Genomic DNA, 18887 nt, shown 5'->3' with positions numbered 1-18887 from the left:
AGTTTCACAGCAGCACAAATGGTGATGGTTACAGATGCAAAGAGCCCAATATGATAGAACAGTCACCATTAGAAAAAATACCCAGGGCATTCCTCAGGAACCAAAAGAACTATGGATTCTGAAGAGAAACAACAAAAAAACAGAAGTTGCTGAAAAAGCTCAGCAGGTCTGGCAGCATCTGTGGAGGGAAAGCAGAGTTAATGTTTCGGGTCCCTTCCTCAGCATTCTGAGGAGTATCTGTGAGAGAGTGTGTGAGTGAGTGTGAGTGTAAAGGGGTAAATGTTTGTGAGAGGGTGTGAGTGTGGGAGTGTACGAGAGAAAGCTTGTGTATGAGGGTCTGTCAGAGTATGTGTGTGTGTGTAGGAGTGTGTCTGTGTGTGTAGTGCAGTGGAGTCACCTGTAGTGTGACATGAACCCAAGGTCCCGGTTGAGGCCATCCCCACGGGTAATGAACTTGACTATCAGCCTCTGCTCGGCCACTTTGCGTTGTTGCCTGTCCCGAAATATGCCTTGGAAAATGGCTACCCGAAGATCCGACATCGAATGTCCAGACCACCGAAGTGCTCTCTGCCTGGGAGGGAACACTCCTCTCTGTTGATTGTTGTGAGTCAGTGATGGTCCTGAAAACTGGAATAAATTCAGAATCCAGCAAAAGACTAAAAAGGTAATAAACACAGAAAATAAAGCAAGGAAATCAAGCAAGGAAAATAAAAACTGATGACAAGAGTTTTTAAAAAAATATATCAAAACAAAGAGAGGAGTTAAAGTGAATGTAAGTCTCTTAGAAAGTGAACCTGGGGAGACAACTTTGGGGAAATAAAGGAATGGCAGAGGAGTTAACAGATATTTTGCATCAGTCTTTATAGTGGAAGATACTTTGAACATTCCATTAATACTAAGGAATACTGGGACAGGATTACTATCACCATCACCGGAGAAGTAGTATCAGACAAACTAATGGGGCTCAAGGTAGATAAAGCCCTTGGCCCTGGTGGCTTGCGTCCTATGATCCTAAAAGGGGGCTACAGAGATAGTGGACACATTGATGTAATTTTCCAAACATTGTTGGATTCTGGAGAAGTTCCAGAGGATTGGAAAACTGCCAATGTAACACACCTATTCAAAAAGGGAGTAAGGCAAAAAGCACATAACTGTAAGCCAATTAGCCTAATGTGATTGTTGAAAATGTACTGGAAGCAATACTTAAGGAAGTAATAGAACATCTGGAAAGTCATAATCTAACCAAAAGTCAGCATGGTTTCATGAACGGGAAATCACGTCTGACTAATTATTTGAGTTTCTAAGAAAGTCTCAACCAGAGTGGATAGAGGGGAACTAATAAATGTGTTGCATTTGGACTACAAAAAGGCATTCGACAAGGTACTGCACAAAAGGTTAAGTCATAAGAGCTCATGGTGCTGGAGGTAGCATATTGGCATGTGCAGAGAATTGGCTAATGGGCAGGAAACAGCGAGTGGGGAAAACAGGTTATTTTTCAGGTTGGCGAAAAATAACCCCTTATAGTAGGTTCTATAAGAATCAGTGCTGGGACCACAACTATTTACAATATACATTAATGACTTAGAGGAAGGAAGTAGATGACACAAAAATAGGTACAAGAGGGATACAAACAGTTAATAGAAAGATATTGGTAGGTTAAGTACATGGGTAAAAAGTTGGCAAATAGAATATGATGTGGGAAAATGTGAAGTTGTTCATTTTGGAAGGGGATACTTGTGTACAAAACACAGAATACAGCACAGGGGGGTGCAGCAGGTAATCAGGAAGGGCTAATGAAATGTTGGCCCTTATTTCAAAGGGATTGGAGTATAAGAGTAGGCAAGTCTTACTGTAACTGCACAAGATGCTGGTGAGACCACACTTGGAGCACAGTGAGCAGTTTTGGTCCCCTTACTTAAGGAAAGACATCATTTCACTGGCCCCAGTTCAGAGAGGGCTCATTTGGATGATTCCTCGCATGGAGGGATTGCCTTATGAGCAAAGTCTATACAGGTTGGGATTCGACTCAATGAAGTTTAGAAGATTGAGAGGTGACCTCATTGAAACATATCAGATTCTTAAGGTGTTTGACAGGGTGTTTCCCCTCAAGGGAGAGTCTAGGACCAGCGGGCATCATCTCAGAATAAAGGGATACCAGTTTAAGACTAAGTTGAGGAGGAATTTCTTGTCTCAGAGGATTAAGAGTCTTGGAACTCCTTGCCACAGAGAGCCGCGAGAGCAAAGTCTGAGGTAGTTAGATTCTGACCAGTTGGGAATTAAGGTGGACTTGAGAAATGTCAGATTAGCCATGATCCTATTGAATAACGAGGTCAAAGGGCTGAATGACCTATTCCTATTTCTTGTGGTTTTATGGTCAGTGATGGTCTCTCCCATTGGCGGACAAGACTCCCCATTCCGCAATAAGATTAGCCCAAATATCCTCCACTCTGATGGACCAGTCAATTATTTAGAGCAGGGAGAGAAGCCATTAAGATCCTCGAGCCCATTCTGTCTCTCCATCCTGGCTGCATTTCCCTTAATATTTCACTGATCAGAAATTCCATTGTTCTCAGGCTCAGTAGGCCTCAGGCTTTCTGAGAGACAGGGTCACAAATGCCAGTGGGTTAATTGGCAGCAAGTCTCACTTCTCTAGTTTGGAAGTTGCAGTTTCAAGTTTCATTGCAGAGATCTCATCACTAACATTCCTCACTGACTATTGAGGAGGCATTAAACAGAGGTACACAGCCTCTACACTGAGATCAAGTACAAAGATCCCCTGGCTCAATTTCAGAGACGACTTTGGGAGTTTCCTATCATGCTATGGAGACAATTTCTCTCTCAACGAACATCACACGATCGAACATCTGGTCATGATCACGCTGTGTTGGTGCCTGCAGATTGGTTGCTGCATCCCCTAGCTACCAACCAGCCAGAAGGACAAGGGCAGCAGGTACTTGGGAACACCACCAACTTCAATGTTCCACTCCAATACACTCACCAGCCTGGCTTGGAAATATATCACTGTTACTTCATTGTCGCTTGGTCAAAATTCTGGAACTAACCTCCCCACCACTCCCCTCTCCCAACTAACAGCATTGTGGGACTCCCTACTGCAAATGGGCTGCAACAGCTCAAGGTGGCAGCTCACCACTGCCTTCTCAAGAATAATTTCAGGGCAAACTTATTACAGTCACAAATTCAGAGTCATCCAGCACGGAACAGACCCTTTAGCCCAACCAGTCCATGCCGACCATAATCCCAAACTAAACTAGTCCTACCTGCCTGCTCCTGGCCCATATCCCTCCAAACCTTCCTGTTCATGTACTTATCAAAGTGTCTTTTAAACATTGTAATTGTTCCCACATCCACCCTCCATGCAAAACATTTGTCCCTCGTCTTTTATGAATCTCTCTCCTCTCACCTTAAAAATGTGCCTCCTAGTCTTGAAATCCAATGCTGAAATTACATTGGAGGGGTTGGGACTGGTCTACTTGGAGTGAAGGAAGGCTGGATAGAGTAGATAGGGACAAGCTGTTCTCATTCATAAAAGGAAATAACAACAAGAGGGAGTTGATTTAAAGTGATGTGAAAAATAAGTAAGGGTGATATGAAAAAAAGAAGTCCACAGAGCAAGTAGTTAGAATGCACCACCTTGAAGGAGAAAGTGAGGACTGCAGATGCTGGAGATCAGAGTCCAAGTAGCAGGAGATTCGACATTTCGAGCATAAGCTCTTCATCAGGAATGTCTCCACCACCACTACCTCCATATCTCCCACTAGAAACCTGGTGGAGAACACTAATTGAAGTGCTCATTGGATAATCACAGAAACAATGTGCATGGGCGTATGGAGAAAGCTAGAGATTTACACAAGGTAACAATGCAGGTTTGAGAGCCAGTGCAGACATGATGGGCTGAACAGCCTCCTCTAGCTCGGTAACATTTCCACGATTCTGTGAATGAGGGGGTGGGTAAAGAAATGCTGGCCGAGTCAATGATACCCAAATCCCGTGAATAAATACACTTCAAAAATGAAAGCAAGCTTCTTCTTCCTTTATTGGGCCTTACCTTAAATGGAGAAAGTGAGGTCTGCAGATGCTGGAGATCAGAGCTGAAAATGTGTTGCTGGAAAAGCGCAGCAGGTCAGGCAGCATCCAAGGAACAGGAGAATCGACGTTTCGGGCACAAGCCCTTCTTCAGGAATGAGGAAGAAGGGCTTATGCCCGAAACGTCGATTCTCCTGTTCCCTGGATGCTGCCTGACCTGCTGCGCTGTTCCAGCAACACATTTTCAGCTCTGACCTTAAATGGCCCTGGCAACAAGAAATCATCAGGCTCTCCAACTCATTCAACTAACACTTGAAACAAGTTTAAAAAGGAATCAACCCTGCGTACACAGGCAACATTGGATTGAATGGAGTATTTCGTGCACCTCCTGAGTACGGGATGTGAGGATTTGAGGGCAGCTCAGTCAAACAGGACACTGAGAAATTGGACCGTCTGCTTTAGCCTGTGAGTGTTACTGGGTTGGAGTTGGTGCTGAGGGAGTGTAGCAATGTTCTCTTGAAGCTGCACAGGAGGACCATGCCTGTTACTCACCTCCAACTTTCAGAAGCTGCTGCCACACACGCACTCAGAGGAAGAGAAATTGTTATACTTGTGTTTGGTAAGCTTGCCTTTACTGGTCAGTGCGTGGGGTACAGGAGTTAGGAGGTCATGTTGCGGCTGCACAGGACATTGGTTGGGTCACTTTTGGAATATTGTGTGCAAATCTAGTCTCCCTGCTATAGGGAGGATGGTGTGAAACCTGGAAGGGTTCAGAAAAGATTTACAAGGATGTTGCCAGGGTTGGAGGGTTTGAGCTATAGGGAGAGGCTGAATAGGATATGGTTGTTTTCCCTGGAGTGTCGGAGGCTGAGGGGTGACCTTACGGAGGTTATAAAATCATGAGGGGCATGGATAGGGTAAATAGACAAGGACTTTTTCCAGGGTATGGCAGTCAAAACTAGAGTGGTTAGGTTTAAGCTGAGAGAGGAAAGATTTAAAAGGGACTGAAGAGGCAACATTTTCATGCAGAGGGTGGTGTGTGTATGAAATGAGCTGCCAGAGGAAGTGGTGGATGCTGGTACAATTATATTTAAAATGATGGGTACATGAATAGGAAGGGCTTAGTGGGATATGGGCCAAATGCTAGCAAATGGGACTAGATTAATGTAGAATATCTGGTCAGCATTGACGAGTTGTACAGCTCTAGGACTCTAAATTATAGGGAACTTTAGAGTGGTATTCCTTCATATATTGCGGGCACTACTGGCATTTGTTTATCCCTAATTGTCCTTGCTCGGCCATTTCAGAGTCAACCACATTGCAGTGGATCTGGAGTCACATATAGGCCAGACCAGGTAAGGATGACAGATTTCCTTCCCAAAGAGTTTAAGGGGCAGCAGCAGAAATAGGCCATTCAGCCCATCGGGACTGCTCTGCCATTCAATTAGATCATGGCTATCAACGCCACTTTGCTGCCTTTTCCCCATAATCCTCGATTCCGTTACCGATTAAACATCTGAATCTCTCAGCCTTGAACATACTCAAAACCCCCCAGCCTCAACAGCCTTCTATGGTATAGAAGCCCTCCTCATCTCGGTTTTATGCCCTCTGGTGTTAGACTCTTCCCATAACAGGATACAACCTTATTGTACCTACTGTGTCAAGACCCCTAAGAATCTTGTCTGTTTCAATAAAGTATTCTCTTGACTTTTTATATTCCAATGAGTACAGGCCTAACCTACTCAACTTCTCCTCATAAAAGAGTCCTTCCTTACATGGTGAACTTTAGATTACTTCCAAAATCAGCATATCTCTCCTTAGAGAAGGAGAACAAAACATTCCACATTATTCCAGCTGTGGTCTGATTCGTACCTTGTATAGTTTTGTATAATGGATCCCTGATCCCTGCGGTACTCCTCAGGTTACAGGTTGCCATTCTGAAGAAATCCCAACACTGTCCTGTGTTAGTTAGCTATTCCTCTTGTTATAGACCAGGCCAGAAATCCTCAAAACATTTCAAGAAAGTAGCCCAGACCCTAACTTTCCTAGCCGTTTTAAGCAGGTGTTACATGGGTGCAGCTGGTCAAACCCCTTAAACAAAACGGAATGTATTAATAAGCTTACCGAATGAAACACACACAGGACAACATAATACCAAATAACTTAACCTATCTGAAAACCCAACAGATTATCCCAACTTAATGATGCTGTCCCAAACACTCAAACTGACTGACTGCTTTCAGCCAACAGCCATATTGCTAAGACCAAACCAAACCAGAGAAACGCTAAGCTGTGAGGACTGGCCACTCCCCTTTCATTGTACAAATTTTATTTTAAACTCGAAAGCCTTTTCCCTGAGGCAGTATCTGTTAGATATAATCAAATTGGCCCTAAAACCCATCCAAGTCAGATTTTTTGGAATTGCTGCTCTTACAACCTCTCAAAGAAAAAAGCCTTGTTTGTTTACTTGTTTGTCACATTCTCTCCATGCTAATATACAGCACTACCTTCAACACCATGGGCTCTTAGAGCAATCAATGACAGTTTCATCATCATTGTCACTGAATTGTTCATGTTCTAGATTTTTAAATTAAATTTAAACCAGCAGGCATGGTGGGATTTGAACCTGTGTCTGCCCCCCACTCCTCAGCCTGGGTCTCTGGATTACTGGTGACAATACCCTTTCAGTTTTGTTTGCAATGGAAGTTGAAGGTGATGGCTCCCTCCTTTCTGCTCATTATAGAGCTGTACAGCATGGAAACAGATCCTTCAGTCCATGCTGAACACATATCTAAACCAACCTCGTCCAACATTTGTCCCATATCCCTCTATGCCCTTCCTATTCATTGATCCATCTAGATGCCACCTCCTTTGGCAGCTCATTCTATACATGCACTATCCTCTTTGTGAAAAAGTTGCCCTTAGGTCCCTTTTAAATCTTTCCCCTCCACCCTATTCCCTCTAGTTTCAGACCCACCTACGAGAGGTCATGCTTTCAAGGTGAGAGGTGGAAAGTTTAAGGAGGATACACGTGGCAAGTACTTTACATAGAGTATTTGGAACGCATTGCCAGCAGACATAGGAGAGGCAGGCACGGTAGATTCATTTAAGATGTGTCTGTTCAGATGCATGAGTTGGTGGGGAGCAGAGGGATACAAATGCTTAGGAATTGACCGACAGGCTTAGACAGTACATTTGGATCGGCTCAGGCTTGGAGGGCCGAAGGGCCTGTTCCTGGGCTGTAAATTTTCTTTGTTCTTTGTACCCTGGGGAAAATGACCTTGGCTTTTCACCCTATCCATGCTTCTCATGATTTTATAAAATTCTATAAAGGTCCCCCCTCAGCCTCCGACACTCCAGGGAAAACAGCTCCAGCTTATTCAGCCTCTCCCTATAGCTCAAAACCTCCAACCCTGGCAACATCCTTATAAATCTTTTCTGAACCCTTTAAAGTTTGATAGCATCTTTCCTATAGCAGGGAGACCAGAACTGAATGCACCATTCTAATAGTGTCCTGTACACCTGGAACGTGACCTCCCAATCCCTGTACTCAATACTCTGACCAATAAAGGAAAGCATACTAAATGCCTTCTTCACTATCCTACCAACCTGCGACTCCATTTTCAAGGAACTATGAGCCTGCACTCCAGGTCTCTTTGTTCAGCAACACTCCCCAGGACCTCACCATTAAGTGTATAAGTTCTGCTCTGATTTGCCTTTCCAAAATACAGTACCTCACATTTATCTAAATTAAACTCCATCAGCCACTCCTTGGCCCATTTGCTAATCTGATCAAGGTCCTGTTGTACTCTGTGGTAACCTTCCTTGCTGTCCACTGCACCTCCAATGTTAGTGTCATCTCCAACCTTACTAACTATACTTCCTACGCTCACATCCAAATCAATTATAGAAATGACAAAAAGCAGTGGACCCAGCACTGATCCTTGTGGTACACTGCTTGTCACAGGCCTCCAGTCTGAAAAGCAATCCTCCATCACCAGCCTCTGTCAAAGGGTAGATAAATCCCTGGGACCTCTAAGGTGAATAATCTCCAGGACCTGATCAGGTGTATCCTAGAACTCTGTGGGAAGCTAGGGAAATGATTGCTGGGCCCCTTGCTGAGGTATTTGTATCATCAAGAGCCACAGGTGAGGTGCCGGAAGACTGGAGGTTAGCTAACATGGTGCCACTGTTTAAGAAAGTTGGTTAGGAAAAGCCAGGGAACAGTAAACCGGTGAGCAAGTTGATGGAGAGAATCCTGAGGGACAGGATTTATATGTATTTGGAAAAACAAGGATTGATTAGGGAAAGTCAACATGGCTGTGTGTGTGGGAAATCATGTCTCACAAACTTGACTGAGTTTTTTGAAGAAGTAACAAAGTGGATTGCTGAGGGCAGAGCAGTGAACATGATCTATATGGACTTCAGTAAGGCATTTGACAAGGTTCCCCATGGGAGACTGGTAGTTAACTGAAGAGAGCTGTGAAGAAGCAAAATAAAGGCTATACGGTGCGTTTAAAGTATTAAATCTCCCTGAGGTGGTTCACAGGAACATAAAAACACTTAAGACAATATTAAGGTGATGACTAAATGCTTGGCTGAAAAAATAAGGTGTATCTTGAAGAAAAATGAAGTCACGAGGCAGAGAGAGGAAATTCTGGATCTCAAGGTCTAGGCAACTGAAAGCAAAGTCACTCAAGGCGGTGCAATGACCAGAGATATGCAAGAGGCCAAGGTTAGAGAAGCACAGAGCTTAGAGGGTTGTGGGGCTGGTGGTGTGATAAGTGGAGATGGAGTAGCTCAGTGGCTAGCGCTGCTGCCTCACCATGCCAGGGACTAAAGTTTGAATCCACACTGTGTAGAATTTGCATGTTCTCCCCGTGTCTGTGTGGGTTTCCCCCACATGCTCTGGTTTCCTCCCAGTCCAAAAATGTGTAGGTTAGGTGGATTGGCCAAGCTAAAATTGCCCATAGTGCCCACAGATGTGTAGGTTAGGTGGAGTAGCCATGGGGAATACAGGATGACGGGGACAGGGTAGGGGATGGGTCTGGGTGGGATGAACATAGGAGGGTCGGTGTGGACTCAATGGGCCGAATGGCTAGCTTCCACCCTGAAGGGATTCTGTGAAATGACTGAGGATGAGGAGTTGTTTGTTGGAAAGACAGCTTGAGGAACTCATTGGAGCAGAAGGAGAGAGCAGGGAGGCTGTTGGGTTTTGGAAGGAGCAATCAAGTCTGAGGAAATTGCAAAAGAGCAGGGAGGCTCCAGGAGTACTGATGGGTTGGAGCAGCGACTTTGGAGGATAGAGTTCTTGAGGGATTGACAACAGAAGAGAACGGGCCTTTGGAGATGGGCAGGCAAGTTTGAAATAAACTAAAAAGTCGGAATGGATTGAAAGCTTCAGTTTGAGGGCAGCAGCCAAATGTACTTGCCTGTACATTGTAAGCCTATTTGTCTGCATACTTAGATTCAAAATGTACAAACAAATAAATTCAAAATATACAAGCAAATAACTCAAGGGAAAGTTCAAATTATATAGGGCTTCGCTATAAAAGACTCATTATCAATAAAATCTTGAAAGTAAACGGAGAATAGGAAACAGATGGAAGATAATAAAAAAGGACTGACTTATAATCAGAGGCGCCATTCTGAGACTCCCCTATGGTGTGTTAGCTCTCTGGACATTATGGAGAGGGTGTGGAATAGTCTGCAACAGAGACGGAGTGGGCCAAAAGCTGTGGACACACTAGTCCAAATGACAGAGAGAAAGCAAACATCGAGGTCCCATAGTCAGCTTTTCAGGAGCAAGGGAGGAAGTTAAAAAAGTAGGACTTCAAAAGGCAGTACTCATTCCCAGTGCCACACATTAGCCAGACTAGTAATAAATAGGAGGATTCAGAGATTCAATGCATGGCTTCAGCATTGGGCGGGAGAGGAGCTTCAGATTCTTGGGGCGTTGGGATTTTCTGGGGCAAAAGGCACAAACTCTAAAAGGACAGGTTGTACCCCAACAGGACTGAGGCCTAGGTCCTCATGGGAGGGGTGAGGAGAGTTGAACTAACTGGGAGGGAGATGGGCACCATTATCAAAAAAATTTTAAAAAAGAATAAAGTTGCATAAAATTAAAATATTAGGCATTGCCCTCATAACCTCCGGTTCCTTTGTTGATCAAAAATCAATCAAACTCAACTTTGAATAAAATCTAAAGACTCAACCTCCAGAAGAGTGCTCCATGATCTAACGACCCGTTGAGAAAAAGCACTTTGCTTTGTTATTGTTTTCAAAGGGAGATCTCTTATTCTAAAACTATGATCACTATATCTCGGTATATGTGAATAATAAATCAAATTTTAAGAAATCGAGTCAAAAATATCACCGGATTTTAGTCTCTCCCAAGAGGAAACATCTATCACGTCTCCTCAAAATCTTACGCTTCATTTTGTCAAACGTCCAATGGATAGAAGTCCAACCTGTTCTTAGGCTTAGACCTTCCTCTCTGGTATGAGTGAAGTGAACCATTTCTGCTTGCATCTAAAACAGTTAGGGATATAGGAGCAGGCCATTCGGTCCATCAAGCCTTCTCCTCTATCAATCTCTACCTTAAACAAACTCAAAGACCGACCTTCCACAGCCCTCCGTGGTAGGGAATTCCAAAGATTCACCACCCTCGGATTAATAAAAAAAAAAATTCCCTACCCTGGTCTTAAATAGTATCCCCCTTATTTTTAAATTGTGCCCCTTGATTTTAGACTTTCCAACCAGAAACATCTGACCTACATCTACCCTGTTTATCTCAAAGTATTTTGTAGGTTTCAATAAGATCAACACCTCTCATTCCGTGAAGCTTTGGAGCATACAGGCCCAGTTTACCCAATCTCTCTGCCTAGGACTAACCCACCATCCTGGGAACAAGTCTGGGAAATCTTCAATAAAAACAAAATACTGTGGATGCTGGAAGTCAGACACAAACGGAAATAGCTAGAGAAACTCTGCAGGTTTGGCAGCAATGGTAGGGAGAAAAGCAGACTTAATGTTCTAAATCCAATGACCTTTCATCAAACTCAAAACTTCATTGCACTCTCTCTATGGCAATAATATCTTTCCTCAGATAAGGAGACCAAAATTCCACACAACACCCCAGGTATAGTCTAACCAAGTTCCTATACAATTGAAGCAAGACTTACTGCTCCTCTACTCAACTCTTTTTACAATAAAAGTTAACCTATAATTCACCTTCCCAACAGTGTGCCGTACCTGCACGTTAGCCTTTGGTGATTTATCAACAAGGATACCTAGGCCCCTTTGAACATCTACAATTTCCATCCTCTTGCCTTTAAAAAAGTACTCTGCACATCCGTTTCCCCTACCAAAGTGGATAACCTGACATTTTTCCATGCTACAGTACATTCCATCTGCCACATTTTTGCCCACTCAGTAAGCCTATCCAAATCCTCCTGGACTGCTTCACATCTTCTTCAGAACACACATTCCTGCTTAGCTTTGTATCATTCACAAATTTTGATTTATTACATTTGGTGCCCAGTTCTAAATCATGGGTATACACCGAATAGTTAGGAAATATTGTAGTTATAACACAGTTTAGACTCAAATAAGGGATATTAAGTAATCCTAGATTCTAGGATATACAATGGAGAAGTAGACCTAATTATATTGTTGCAAGATTAATAATCCAGAGACCAAGGTAATGTTCTGGGTACCTAGGTGTTTTAAAAAATTCTCAAGGTCAGGTTCGTAGGAGAGTAGTCTGACACAGAACAAACGACCAAGAGGCGAGTCTGCTAGAATATGAGCATTTTATTCCCCGCAGCGTCGCCACAACCAGGTCTCATACTTACAACGGGTCTGGCTTATACTCACTCTACATGTTACCGGAACTGGGAGCCGTCAGTTCTCATAGAGCGGTTGCCAACAACCCACGCTCGGCGGTTAAACGTAACCCCGGAGCAGACTCACCGAACTGGAGACTTTTCCAGCTGATATACTCTTTTCCAGATATAAACATTCATGTGAACAGCAGAGCAAGGCTAAAAAACACATTCCATTCTGGTTACATACAGATAAGAAGATTCACACGGGGAGGTGTGTAATAAGATTCACACGGGACTAAGCAACACCTCCATTCCGGTTAGATTCACACATGTATTGGGACATAAGTTTTAACCGTTTCACCACACTAGGTCAGATTCCCACTATGGTAGATGGTGGAATCTGAATTCAATGAAACCTGAATGACCATGAAACTGTTGAGGATTGTTGGGCAAAACCCATCTGGTTTCCCTTTAGGGAAGGGAATACTATCCTTACTTGGTCCGGCCTACATGTGATTCCAGATCCACAACAGTGTAGCAGACTCTAAATGCTCTTTGAGCAATTAGGAATGGACGATATGTGCTGGCTTAACCACTGACCCCCACAAGTGAATAAATAATATTCAGGAATGATGAAAAGTGCAGGAAACGTTGGTGGCATTAATTAAGGAGAATGTTGTAGTGCTGGACAGACAGAAGTCAAGGACAGAACCTACTAGAAATAAGGAATAAATAAAAAAAGTATATTTACATTTCTTACTATATTCTATGGGCCACCAACCAGTGGAAAGATGCAGATGTATACATTTGCAAGGTAATTACAGAGAAATGAAAGGATTATACAGTGATTTATTCTATGGAGAAACAGTTTGTCAATCAGTGTCAACTTGCCGACCAATCAGCACTCTTTTCTCCTGTGTAGAAATTGTTGTGATCATTTTAAATTTGGCATTTTTGCATTTGTCCTGATGAGGACAAGATGAGAAGCTTCACAAACATGTCTCTCTTTTCAGCAGGATTTAACTTCTATGCAGTACTACCAAGCAACTGTTATTATACAGTAATTATAATAACCAACTTAACTTACCCAAATATAGACTGGGATAGTAGCAGTGTAAAGGGCAGAAAGGGGCAAGGAAAATTTGAGATTCTAAAAATCTCACATGTTTCAACAAGGTCATGTCTTGTTCTTCTGAAATGCAGTGAGTACAGGCCCAACCTACTCAACCTTTCCTCATAAGACAATCCCTCCATAATAATTCTAATATTTTCTCTATTGTTTGAGTAAATTGTTTGAGCCGTGGCTGAGTAGTGATTACTCAGTACCACTTTTCTGTGATTTTCCTGAAGTCCTCCCTTCCTCTATTGTGACTTATTGTTGCTTTTGGGATGTTACCTATATTCTCTATAATGAAGAGTGATGCAAAATATCTGTTTAATTCATTAGCCATCTCCTCATTCTGCATTAACCATCCAAACTCACTTTGTGGACAACACTAACTTTGTTAGCTCTTTTCCCTCTTAAATATTTGTAGAAACTCTGACTATTTGTTTTATATTTCTGGATAGCCTTTTCTCGTACTCGAGTTTTTTTCTCTTATTATTCTTAAATTAATCACTTGCTTTTTAAAAAAAAAGTTCTGTCAAATCTTCTAACAAGCTACTTGTCCTTGCACAATTAGATTCTTTATCTTTAAATTTCATCCTTCCTGGTTACTCATGGATGGTGAGACAGTTACTTGGAACTTTTCTTACTCATTGGAATGTATAACCTCAGTTGTGAAGAAGCATCTAGACAGGACAATTTGGGACAAAATTAATTCTCATTTGAGCAAATGTCAGTTAATTAAAGTCAGCATGGGTTTTTCAAGGGCAGTTTGACTTTAACTAACTTGCTGGGGTTTTCTAATGACGTAACAATGAAGGTTGATGTGATGTACATGGACTTACAAAAGGCATTTGATGAGATGCCACACAGACTCATGAGCAAAGTTAGAGATCATGGAATGAAAGAGACAGTGTAACATAGATATGAAATTGGCTGAGTCCCAGGAGATATAGAGTAGTGGTTATTGATAGTAGTAATCCCTGGAGTTGACATCAGAACTATTGCTTTTCCTTATTTATATAAATGACCAAAGCCTTGGTGTTTAAGGCATTATTTTGAAGTTTGCAGCTGATATAAACTTGGAGGCATTGCAAACTGTGGCCAGACTGGCCACTCAAAATGCTGAATTTATAATGGATTTACAAAGACTGGACCATAACTGAGGATTGCTGGGAAACTGAGGCAAACCTTGACCAAAGTGCTAATAAACATGCTGCAGAATCCAGACGGGCTGCAGCTACAAACAGACAGTATGTAATCAACCTTGTAGCTGCAGACCACACTATACACACCCGAATTTGGGTTTGAATAGAGTCAACCGGACGGCTCTCCTCAGGCCAATTGGAAACATTGGGGTGTGTACCAGACACCTTTATTTGGAGGGGGCTATGTGCACCCAGTACCTCCAGGAATGGATGCCCAAGGACCACCCTGCTATCGACATGTCAATGCCTGGTTCGTCTGATTGATCTAATGGAGGACATTGAAGACCCTCCCAAAAGGGTGCAAACAGCTACAGAGAATAAGAATCTCTGCAACACCACCCTCAGGTGGTAGCTCAAGACCATCTACCAAGAGAAGAGAAGACCACTGGGAGAAGATGACTAGATGATCATCGCCACGTGGCTCAAGACCAAGCTCTGGTGTGGTGGTATATGATCATCCAGAGTTAAATTAAAGCGCAAGATAGTTGATTAGTTCTGTTCGCCGAGCTGGGAATTTGTGTTGCAGACGTTTCGTCCCCTGTCTAGGTGCCATCCTCAGTGCTTGGGAGCCTCCTGCGAAGCGCTTCTGTGATGTTTCCTCCGGCATTTGTAGTGATTCGTACCTGCCGTTTCCGGTTGTCAGTTCCAGCTGTCCGCTGCAGTGGCCGGAATATTGGGTCCAGGTCGATGTGCTTATTGATTGAATCTGTGGATGAGTGCCATGCCTCTAGGAATTCCCTGGCTGTTCTCTGTTTGGCTTGTCCTATAATAGTAGTGTTGTCCCAGTCGAACTCATGTTGCTTGTCGTCTGTGTGTGTGGCTTTCCTGTATACCTTTGTGGTGAATTCTCCGTTAGGTGTTCTCTGTACCATCACGTCTAGGAATGGGAGTTGGTTGTCCTTTTCTTCCTCTCTAGTGAATCTGATTCCTGTGAGTGTGGCGTTGATGATCCGGTGTGTGTTCTCTGTTCCTGTGTTTTTAATGATTACAAAGGTGTCATTCACATATCTGACCCAGAGTTTGGGTTGAATTTGCGGTAAGACTGTTTGCTCTAACCTTTGCATTACCGCTTCTGCTATGAGTCCAGAGATGGGTGATCCCATGGGTGGGCCGTTGATTTGTTCATATATTTGGTTGTTGAATGTGAAGTGTGTTGTGAGGCACAAGTCCAGAGAATTCACCACAAAGGTATACAGGAAAGCCACATACACAGACCAAGTCCTAAACTACGAAAGCAACCACCCCAACACACACAAAAGAAGTTGCATCAAGACACTATTCAAAAGGGCCACAACACACTGCAGTACACCAGAACTGCAAAAAGAGGAAGAAGAACACCTATACAATGTATTCACCAAAAACGGATACCCGCGCAATTTAATCAACAAATGCCTAAGGGAAAGACAACGGAATGAGGACATGCCGCAACCCAAAGGACTAGCCACACTAACATACATCAAGAGCATTTCCGAACTGACAGCCAGACTACTGCGACCACTAGGACTAATAACAGCACACAAACCAACAGCCACTCTCAGACAACAACTCACCAGGACGAAGGGCCCAATACCCAGCATGAGCAAAACCAATGTAGAGTACAAAATCCCATGCAAGGACTGCACAAAACACTACATAGGACAAACTGGAAGACAGCTAATGATCTGCATCCATGAACACCAACTAGCCACGAAACGACACGACCAGCTATCCTTAGTAGCCACACACGCAGATGACAAGCAACATGAGTTCGACTGGGACAACACTACTATTATAGGACAAGCCAAACAGAGAACAGCCAGGGAATTCCTAGAGGCATGGCACTCATCCACAGATTCAATCAATAAGCACATCGACCTGGACCCAATATACCGGCCACTGCAGCGGACAGCTGGAACTGATAACCGGAAGCAGCAGATTCAAACCACTACAAATGCTGGAGGAAAGATCACAGAAGTGCTTCACAGGAGGCTCCCAAGCACTGAGGACGTCACCTAGACAGGGGACGAAACGTCTGCAACACAAATTCCCAGCTCGGCGAACAGAACCACAACAACAAGCACCCGAGCTACAAATCTTCTCACAAACTTTGAATAGTTGATTAGATTTATAGTGTAAATTGTTAGTTAATAGTGTATTTTGTTATTATAGCATTAATTGTTTTAAATAAATAAATATTATCATTGATTATTATTAAGAATTGAGTCACACAGTTTCTTTGTTGTATATAAAAGAGTTAAACACATTGCTGGCAGGCACAATAGAACTATGAGAAAGATGGTGCAGAACTAGAAAAGCACATAGAAAAGTTGGTGGAGTGGCAAGTGTCAGATGGAATAGAGTACAGAGAAGTCATAGAGTAGAGTCATAGAGATGTACAGCACGGAAACAGACCCTTCAGTCCAACCCGTCCATGCCGACCAGATATCCCAACCCAATCTAGTCACACCTGCCAGCATCCAGCCCATATCCCTTCAAACCCTTCCTATTCATATACCCATCCAAGAAGTATGGTGAAGTGATTAATTTTGGTAGGAAAAATATGGAGAATCAAAAAAAAAGTACAATTCTAAAGGGGGCACAGAAGTGGAGGAAGCGGGGTGTGTGCAGAAATCATTGTAGATGGTACAACCAACCGGCATTCTAGGTATTTTCGATAGGGGTGTAGACTATAAAAACAAGGAAGTTATTTTAAGTTAATACAGCCTCAGCTGGAGTAGTTTCCAATTCTGGGTGCCATGTCTTAGGAGGTTTGTGAAGACAATACAGAGAGCACGGAAAAGATGTTTGAGAAATGTTCCTGGGATGAGGAACCTCAGTTATAATTGAAGGAGTTGAGAGAATTGTAAGATTTGATCAAGGTGTTCAAAATCGTGAGGAGTCTGGACAGAGTAGAGCAGGAAAACTGTTTCCATTACCAAGCAAAGCCAAGAATGAGCAGGGTCACAGGAAGAATGGCATGAAGCAAATTACTCATTTACAGAACTGGTGCAGACATGTTGGGCTGAATGGCCTCCTCCCGAGTAACAATTATATGATACTATGTAAAACACTTATGTAGGTAGGTTGATGCATTATTAAACTTACTCAAAGCTCAATGGCTAGTTTAAGAAGTTAAGGTTAGGACTGCAATGCAAAATGGAGGGTGTGCTGCACTGTTGGAGGTGCTGCCTTTGGAATGAGATATTAAAATGCCCTTATCTGCCTGGGGGAATGTAAAAGATTTCATTGCACTGTTTTGAAGAATGGTGGAACCAGGTGGTCTCCTGGTACCTTTGACAACTTTTGTCACTCAATCAACATTACAAAAACAGATAGAAGCAAAATACCATGGATGCTAGAAAACAGAAAATGAAAACAGAAAGTTGGGTGCACTATTATTTGTCATCAATGTAAATGATTTGAATGAGAATTTAGGAAGTTAGTAGGTTTGAGGATGACACCAAGGTTGGTGATGGTGGAACGTGAAGGAGGCTATCTGGAAATACAGTGAGATCATGATCAACTGGGCCAATGGGCTGAGGAATAGCAGATGGGAGTTTAACTTAGATAAATGCAATGTGTTGCATTTTGATGGGGTTCACAGTCAACACAGTTGGGCCCTGGGGAGTGTTATAGAGCAAAGAGATCTAGGGTATAAGTTCATCGCTCGACAGGGTGATGAAAAATGCTTGCTTTCATCTGTTAGAGCATTGAGTATAGGAGTTGGGGCATCTTATTGTAGCTGTACAAAACATTGGTAAGACCACATTTAGAGTATTGTGTGCAGCTCTGGTCGCCCTTTTATAGAGAGAAAAAGTGAGGACTGCAGATGTTAGAGATCAGTCAGAGTGGCGCTGGAAAAGTACAGCAGGTCAGGCAACATCCCAGGAGCAGGAGAATCCACGTTTTGTGCATAAGCTCTTCATAAGGAATGGTGGGGGGAGGGGGCCGAGAGATAAATGGGGGGTGGGGAGGAAGATAGCTGGGAAGGTCATAGGTAGATGCGGGGAAGGTAGTGATAGGATTCCAACCTATCACCATCACCTCCCACCTGCATCTACTATGGCCTTCCTAGCTAACTCCCCCCAACCTCACCCTCCTATTTATCTCTCAGCTCCGCCCCCCCCCCCCAAACCAAGAGAAATTCCTGATGTCGACCGTATACCCGAAAGGTCGATTCTCCTGCTCATACAGCGCCACACTTTTCGCCTTGCCCTACAATGGAAAGCACATTATTAATTTAGAAAGGGTGCAGGGAAGATTTACTGGGGTGCTACCTGGCCTGGAAGCTTTAAGTTATAAAGAGAGGCTGGATAAGCTTGTCAAAAATGTTGTCTGTATTGTCGCGCTTGAGATCTGCGGATGGGATTGATAGAGCTGCGTTGTTGATCGAATATAATACCAGCACTAAAACAAAATCGACAAGCACTTCCACGTAACCATTAACCTGGGTTTCCTGGCACACCCTCGGGAGTCGGTACGCGTTACAGAATCTACTACACAGAGAAGGACAGAGTACTGTACTTACATTCTGTTCGGGGGGTGGGGGTGAGATTGACAGAGGTACACCGCCAATCAGGAGGCACCTAAAAGAAATACCAAACTTCCACAGTTAGAGTAACAGCAGCGCCAAAGTGGGCCTTAACTTACAACGCGAACACAATACAGATCAACAACAGAGTGTCCTCCCCAGGTACTCCAAAGTGCACCGAGGCAAGTCGG

The 18887-nt window shown here is 43.3% G+C and overlaps 1 long non-coding RNA gene across 1 annotated transcript in view; it reads right to left on the bottom strand.

Annotated features, from left to right (window-relative positions):
- The window catches only part of LOC148137566 (uncharacterized), a 46255-nt gene extending 27368 nt beyond the window's left edge, over window positions 1-18887 (bottom strand). The window contains exons 1-2 of the long non-coding RNA XR_015754154.1: window positions 18694-18887; window positions 398-627 (exon numbers count right to left, since the gene is read on the bottom strand). This is a non-coding gene — a long non-coding RNA (uncharacterized LOC148137566). The remainder of the gene's footprint in view (window positions 1-397; window positions 628-18693) is intronic.

This window comes from Chiloscyllium plagiosum, unplaced genomic scaffold, assembly GCF_037043375.1.
Source record: "Chiloscyllium plagiosum isolate Xiang-an unplaced genomic scaffold, Cpla_swu_hap1 HiC_scaffold_42, whole genome shotgun sequence".
Classification (NCBI taxonomy): domain Eukaryota; kingdom Metazoa; phylum Chordata; class Chondrichthyes; order Orectolobiformes; family Hemiscylliidae; genus Chiloscyllium; species Chiloscyllium plagiosum.
The sequence above is the reverse complement of the archived record's forward strand: the minus strand, read 5'-3'. Positions and strand labels throughout refer to the sequence as shown.